The following is a 7,518-nucleotide window of genomic DNA, read 5'->3' as shown; positions in this document are numbered from 1 at the left end:
CTCAGTCCGGCAAGGGAAGCAGTTGTGCCTGTTACCAGGAGCAGGCTCTCTCCCTCCAACTTGTAGACACCCCTGCCCCCAAGGAAGGGCTGGGGGAGGGGCATTGGCGGCTTACCTGAGACTGCGGTCTTTCCCCACCCCCACCTACCCGCCACCTCCCCTCATGAACCTTTGGTGTCATTGTAACACTTTGAGGGTAACTATTGTCTAAGTCTACCTAGGAAAGGAATGCTGGCACAAAGACATAAAAGCAGTTACAATTCTGGAAATGTTTGTTTTATAGAATGATTTGCAGGTTTCTCTGAAAGAAACTTCAAGTTTCTACTGAACTGATGCACTCAACTGGCTTTCTCCAATCAGGTGGATACAAAGTGCAAGAAAAACTCTGGTCAGCTAGAGAAAGCAACTTCGAGTTCTCAACAGAAGCTGCTCCCGATGTTTGGGGAAGCAGTGTTCTTGGAGCCCAGACGGATGTGTGGTGAGGTGGCATATCTTAGCCCTCTTGCTTGATTTTAGTTTGCACGTACCAGTTGTAGGGCTTGTGGGCCTGTGCCGGGGTCTGGGCTCTGGGAGCAGGATTAGAAGCTGGTATTCCCGCTGGCAACAGGAGGCTCATGTATGTTTTATAACCCCAGTCCCTGTGTGGATTGCCAGTCCTATGGCTTTGAAACAAAGGTGGTGAGTAGGCTCTATTCAGCAACTGAAAAAAGCACCTTAAGCAGGACAGAGTTTATTATGTCTCGCGGTTTGAAGGAGTACAGTACTTCATGGTGGGAAAGGCGTGTGGGCGGGGCCACAGACCGATGGAGGTCCAGGAAGCAACTGCTTTCTCACTGTCATTCAGTCTGAAGACCCTGCTCTTGGGGCAACACCACCCTACTCAGGGTGGGTCTTTCCGGCTCGGTAAGACTTCTCTCAAACTCCCATAGAGACACCAAGTCGTGTCTCCTAGGAGATTCCAAATCCCTTCGAGCAGACAGTGAAGGAATAATCGGTAGGTTCTTGGCGGCCAGGCTTCTTCCTCCAAATATCACCCTAAAGGTGGAAGAGGGAGTTGGAGGGAGAAAGTAGTTCCTGGGAAAGGGGTGTGTGTGTGTGGGGGGGGTGAGGTCATCATCTATGCAATAGTGCAAAATGGACAGGGGAGTTTTCATATAAAGATATGTTGCCCAGTGTGGGGTTTTTAGTTTGAAGCCAAACGGAGATACACAGTGATACTTGCCTCAAAAACAAAACAAAGCAAAACAAAAACAGAGGGCCAAGGAATGACACAGTCACATCATGCAGCGGACCTCAGGTGAGAGATTTATTGAGGGAGAGGGGCTCTACAAAAGGCTGCCTTGAACAAGGTTGGAATGACAGCGAGGCTGTGAGGGCACGGGCTTCATAAAGGATACAGCACATGTGCGCAGGGAGGATGTGAGCTCATGTGGAAAAGATTCACGTTTGGCCGCTGGCGCTGAGTTACAGAAGCCGGCTAAGGGGAGCCCCTGGTTCTAAAGATGCCCCTGTGGCCTCACCCTTGAAATCTTCCCAAACCTCCCCAGTGGTCAGCACTCCAGGAAGCTGCGCTGTTCTTCCAAAGGCCTTTAGATGCCCCTACTGAGAAAGACACAGCAGTTGGACCGCAGCTATGTAAACCTCCCAGAATGTCCCCAAGCTCCTCCTGAGGGCCCCTCACAGCCTACACTCTAGCACCTCCATGGTGGCCTCCGCTTTCCAGTCCTGTCTATCTGGGGAGTGCTGGTCCCTTGTTTCGCCTCAGAGGCTTTCTTATTATGTCTTCTGCTCGTAGGGACAATACAGCTCCTTGGGGCTCAAGCTTTTGAAACAGGATCAGTGTTGACCTCAGACTCACTTTGCAGCCAAAGATGACCTCCAACTTACGATCCTCCTGCCTCCACATCTTGAGTACTAGGGCTAGAGATATGCTGGTTTATGTGATTCTAAGGATTGAACCCAAGGCTCTGTGCATGTGCTTCCAAATGTGTTCTCCCTTTCCCTCTCCCTCCCGTCTCCCCCTCCCCCTCCCTCTCCCTCTTCTCCTCCCCCTCCCTCTCCCCTCCCTCCCCACCTCTTTGCCTCTCCTTTCCCTCCCGTCCCCTCCCCCAACCCCTCCCTCGGGAGACAGCTAAACTCAGACCCACCGTGAGTGTTTCCTCAGAAGGTTTCTTCTTCAAGCAGATAAGTAAAGATGTGAGAAAGAACACACGCCCGACTGTTAAGAACAAAGAAGCGACTCCCGCTGCAGGAACCCAGTGTTCTGGGAATCTTGCTATACATAGGCAGCACGCACTGGAAACGGTTACATGTGGCAAATTGGCTTATTTAATTGCAGACACTAGAAAATACAACACCAAGCAAGAAACAGCCACAAAAACCTCTCTGCTCACTCTGTTAACGTTTAACTCATCAGATGTACTGCTGTCCCGGGGCCTGGCTAACTTCTGCCTACTGTGGCTTAGTGCCCGTGTGCGAAGTGCCAGGAACTGTCAATACCTATTTATTTTACTAATTAATTTTACTTATTTGTAGTGCTTCTTACTGAGTATCGCAGTGCACCAAGCGAGAGCTTCTGCACAGAGATAAATGCTCAGCTCTTTTTCTTTTTAAATCTGAAACCAAATTGACCATACCTGAGCCTCCCATAGGTCGCCTAGTTTCCAGGTCTATTTCTTTATTTTTTTTCTTTGTTTGTTTTTGTTGTCGTTGTTGTTTGGGGAGTTGCTTGTTTGTTTGTTTGTTTGTTTGTTCGAGACAGGGTCTTTCTATGTAGCTCCGGCTGTTCTGGACTTTACCAAGCACACCAGGCTGGCCTTAAACTCTTGGAGAACTTCCTGCTTCTAGATCCTGCCCAGCCGTGCTGATGTCTGAAAGCAGTGTGTTCTCAACCTCCCTAATGCTGTTACCCTTTAATACAGTTTCTCACGTCGTGGTGTCCCCCAAACATAAGATTTTTGTTGTTGTTGTTTTATAGCTGTGGGCTTGCTAATGCTGCGAATGGTAAATATCTGATGTGCCCGGAGGGGTCGCGACCCACAGGCTGAGAATCACTGTTAAAGACCTATCGGATCAGAGTCACAGATCTATTTTTAATCTTCATTCTGATGGTCTCTATTTTTTTTAGAAAACGTGTTTTATTTTGTGTACGGACAACTGGTGGGCATTCTTTCTTGCACCATGTGGGTCCCAGGGATTGAACTCACGCTGCGAGGTTTGCCCCATAGTATGTTTTATTTATTTATTTATTTATTTATTTATTTATTTATTTTGGTATCCGTTGTTAAATAGTCGTGAGCAAAATCACAAAGACGCCTGTGGCTGAGAGACCAAACAGGGATCACAACATCCTCAGTAGAAGGGATGAGGCTGCAGAATCAGTGGTCAAGCGCCACACCCCTGTGAACACTCACACAAGTGTGGAGGGACACTGATGACCCACCTTGAAACTTGAGAGAAAAATAACCACGGAGAAATGACATAAGCCTAACTGTATCTGTTTGGGTAATTTGCTTTTTCAGTCCTGGGAACTGAGCTAGGCCTTTGCATGTGCTGAGCAGGCTCCCTGCTGCTGAGCTACACGTCCAGGCTCGGCTGGGGACGCTGGGGACTTGCTTCCAGAAGCCACTGAATGTAAAGACTCAGGAAAAGAAAAAAAAATCAAAATATTTGAGATTTGATCCCCTGGAGGCCAACAAGGCTGGCCTCCCTTAGACGGAACGTTTATAAACTGCGCCTTTCCACAAAGATCGGTATGGAGATAATTTATTCATGAGAACTGTGGTTCTGGCATGGCTTTCAGAACTGTAACATGAGTTCTCTGTGGCAGGCAGCACGTGTGTTGGGATCACATTCTTACCCCTGGGATCCCATATAAAAGGGAAGTGAGGCTTTCAAGCTGCCAATGACGTATTCCATTTCAGAGCTGTGCCTGAGACCGCCTGCTCATACGTGGTCTTGGAATGTCAGTGTGGAATTCAGCCACGGATCATTCCGGTAAGTTACCGTAACTCCTAAGGGAAATACAGTGGTCTTATTTTCCCACAATGCCCTGCATTTAGTCCTTGTTTTCCCATAATGCCCTGCACTTACTCCTTGTTTTCCCATAATGCCCTGCACTTACTCCATGCGATGAATTTTCCTTGCTTTACTGTTTATTTAGTATCGTGATGCACTGATCAGTTTATTATGTGTGTTTGTATGTGCATGCAGGTGAACATGTATGCACAGGTATGTGTGTATGAGTGTGTTTGAACTTAAACATGCTTGTGAATGCCGGAGGACAACCTTGGGTGTCATTGCTCTGATGACGATTCTGTTGTTTTTGTTTTCTTTTGGTGAGACTGGGTATCTCTCACTGGCCAGGGCCTCACCAAATTTCAGCCAGCGTGCCCCAGAGATCTCCCCTCTAAGCACTGGGATTACAAATCTGAGCTACCACAGTCAGCTTTTTAAAAACACCGGTTCCGGGAATCGAGTCGGCGATGTGTGTCAGTGACGCAAAGCTCTGACCTAGCTCTGTACACATCAGTACCAGGAAGACATTTTCCATTTAATTTTTTTATGGTATACCAAGAAATACTCCTTCACGTATGTTTATAACTGCAATGCCATTGGGTAATCTTTCTGAAACTATAACTACGAGAAATATATCTTCAATCTGGGTAGTACAGCTTACATCTATAGGTCCAGTACGAAGAAGACTGAGGCAGGAGGAGTGCCATAAGTTCATAAGGCTCTTCTGAACTACCTAGTGAGTTTGGGTGGTGAATTTCCCCACCTCTGACTCTTTCCCAGATTTCCTATCTCTCTCTCTCTCTCTCTCTCTCTTCTTTTTTTTTTTTTTTTTTTTGGTTCTTTTTTTCGGAGCTGGGGACCGAACCCATCTCTCTCTTAAAAGTACCCGGAAGTCCAAACATCACACAATTGCAGAAACTGTCTGCAGCTGGTAAATCATGTCTCGGCTAGAGCACGAGGCAAATCATAGCTGCTGCAGAGAGTCCAAAGCAGCCCCACATCCCCACACCTGGGATTAAAACAAAAGCATATTCTTATGATAGTTCTGGCTTTTAAAAAATTATTATTTATTTATAAACATTAGAGCAATAAAAATAAAATTAAAAAAATTTAATCGTTGGATATTTAATAGCATATTAAATATTACAGCCTTTAAAGAAATAGAAAGTCCAGAGTTCTCTCTACACTTGGGGAACAGGATTTTGTTCTGTCATCAGCCTCCAGTGTCTTCTAAGACGGGCCAGTGGTGACCTGAGCACAGCTTCTCTCTACATGCCTTACCATCCAGGTACTTCCCAGTCCCTGTGAGGGAGCAGGTACAATTCCAGGACTCCTAAGGTCAGTGCTTAACCCTACTTCTCAGTATTACCCAACCATCCACTCAAGTAAAAGAAAGTATTACGTATAGCCCTCGGAACTCTAAATGATTTGAAGCCCCTGTGTCATTATTTGGGGATTGGAAGTCATTCTGCTCCTTCCCAGTATCATCCCTACATCCCTCAGGGCAAAGGGCCATAAACTCCATTAGCTGTGTCATAGCATGGCATGAATAGATGTGGAGGTGCTTCAGACTGTCATCCTCCTGCCTCAGACAGCAGCCGATGATGATTTGCCTCCTGCTCTAGCAGAGACATGGTTTTGGCAGCTGCAGACAGTTTCTGCAATTGTGTGATGTTTGGAACTCTGGGAAGTTTTAAGAGGGTATATAAATGCTACAGCCCTGTCTCCATGGCGGGTGGTTGCTGGCTATTCAAGGGGGCTGGTTGTGGTTCATTAGTAGTTGTACTCAGAGAAGAAGCAAGAAGAATTAGATTCAGATCTCTCTCTCCCTCCCCTCTCCTTCTTTCTCTCTTATCTCACGATAGGGGGAGAAACTGGGGGTGGTGGAGAGGAGTGGGAAAAAGAACCCACAAAGTAGCTAAGACCACTGCACCTAAGCAAAAGTCACTGGTCAAAGCAACTGCTGTGAGGGACAAGCAGAGGCCCAGCTTTCTCACTGGGCTCTCTCAGTAAACTGGGTCTAGGAGAATTCTGTCTTGTTATCAGAGGAGAAAGACTAAGTCACCCTCGAGGCATAGTTGGCCTGTGTGGGTCACAGTGTAATGCTCGACCTCTCCGGGGCTTGGTCCACAGAACTTCTGACACATGACTCAGAATTCATAAGCACTTTGGCTGCAGGCAACCCGCACCTAACACTTCCCACAGCAGTCTCTCTTGAGTTTCAGGCTCTAACTAGCTGACATCAACCTTTCCAAACATGTCCCATATTGGCCTCTTGATATTTCTTCCCCAAACATCTCCTCATCAGTGGAAAGTCAGCTGAGTGTCCTTTGTGACCTGCATTGCCGTGGCTCTCTGGCCCACATCCTAATGCTCTGTCTGCTTGTTCAGTTGTACAGCATGACCTTCCTGGCTGTTCTTATATCAAACTCGTGACAACCTTCCCGCCTCAGTCTCCTGAGTGCTAGGATTCCTTGCCCACCATGTTCAGCTCTCTTGCTGTTTTTCAAATATGTCTAGCAATCTCCTGCCTCGGAACCTTTGTACTGGGAATTCTTTCCTGGGGATACTCTCTCTGGTTATCTGTGTAACTTTTCCATCCACTGTTAGGTCTGTGCACAAAAGTCACCTTGCCCGAGGAGTTCTCCCTTCGTATCCCTGAAGTCACCAGTTCCTCCCGCTTCCTTGCTATTTCTCACTTTTTAACTCTGCATTCATTTTGAAATCAATGCTATCCCATTGCATGTAAGAGGCCTTGGATTACAAGGAGCAAGATTGTTTTGGTAGCAGAAACACGTGCTGCCAGTCACAATGTAAAATGGTATTGTCTTAGTCAGGGTCTTACTGCTGTGAACAGACACCATGACCAAGGCAACTCTTATAAGGACAATATCTAATTGGGACTGGCTTACAGGTTCAGAGGTTCAGTCCATTATCATCAAGGCGGGAGCAGGGCAGCATCCAGGCAGACATGGTGCAGGAGGAGCTAAGAGTTCTACAGCTTCATCTGAAGGTTGTTAGCAGAAGACTGGCTTCCAGGCAGCTAGGACAAGGGTCTTAAAGCCCACACCCACAGTGACACACTTCCTCCAACAAGGCCACACAGCTTCTAAGAGTGCCACTCCCTGGGGTGAGCATATTCAAACCATTGCAGGGGTCGAGAACCTTGACTGGGTCTATTTCCTTCATTTTTATTTCTCAGTCTTGCTAAAAAGCAGACTCCCCTGGGATGCAGATGTTTGCACACTTGGCTCACATCGGTTACTCAGCACACAGAAGATGCTTGACATCTATTGACTGATGTTAACAACTAACAAAAAAGTGAGTTTTAAACCATGTCTGTGGTAACCGTCTTCAATTTGACTGAAATCTTTTGGTAGAGCCCATGGAGGATGTAGGTGTGTGGTTTGAGTTCTCCTGACCTTCAGATGAGAAAGAAATGCTTACCTCAGAAGAACTGGGATCCTGGGTTGAATTCATGTAACACCTATCGATCCTCCC

General features: G+C 46.9%; 1 long non-coding RNA gene across 2 annotated transcripts; it reads right to left on the bottom strand.

Annotated features, from left to right (window-relative positions):
* Positions 1-714: 714 nt before the first annotated feature.
* On the bottom strand, positions 715-2,476 carry LOC147995143 (uncharacterized). Of its 2 annotated transcripts, none has more exons than XR_015687150.1 (3): positions 2,148-2,476; positions 1,398-1,602; positions 715-966 (listed from the first exon to the last, which is right to left on the bottom strand). It is a non-coding gene; the product is annotated as an uncharacterized LOC147995143 (long non-coding RNA). The 2 variants fall into 2 exon arrangements; XR_015687151.1 differs by having other exon boundaries at positions 715-1,035; positions 1,521-1,602; positions 2,148-2,395.
* Positions 2,477-7,518: the final 5,042 nt, after the last annotated feature.

This window comes from Rattus norvegicus, chromosome 4 (assembly GCF_021556685.1).
Source record: "Rattus norvegicus strain SHRSP/BbbUtx chromosome 4, alternate assembly SHRSP_T2T, whole genome shotgun sequence".
Lineage (NCBI taxonomy): Eukaryota > Metazoa > Chordata > Mammalia > Rodentia > Muridae > Rattus > Rattus norvegicus.
Note: the sequence above shows the minus strand (reverse complement) of the source record. Positions and strands in the feature narration are given on the sequence as shown.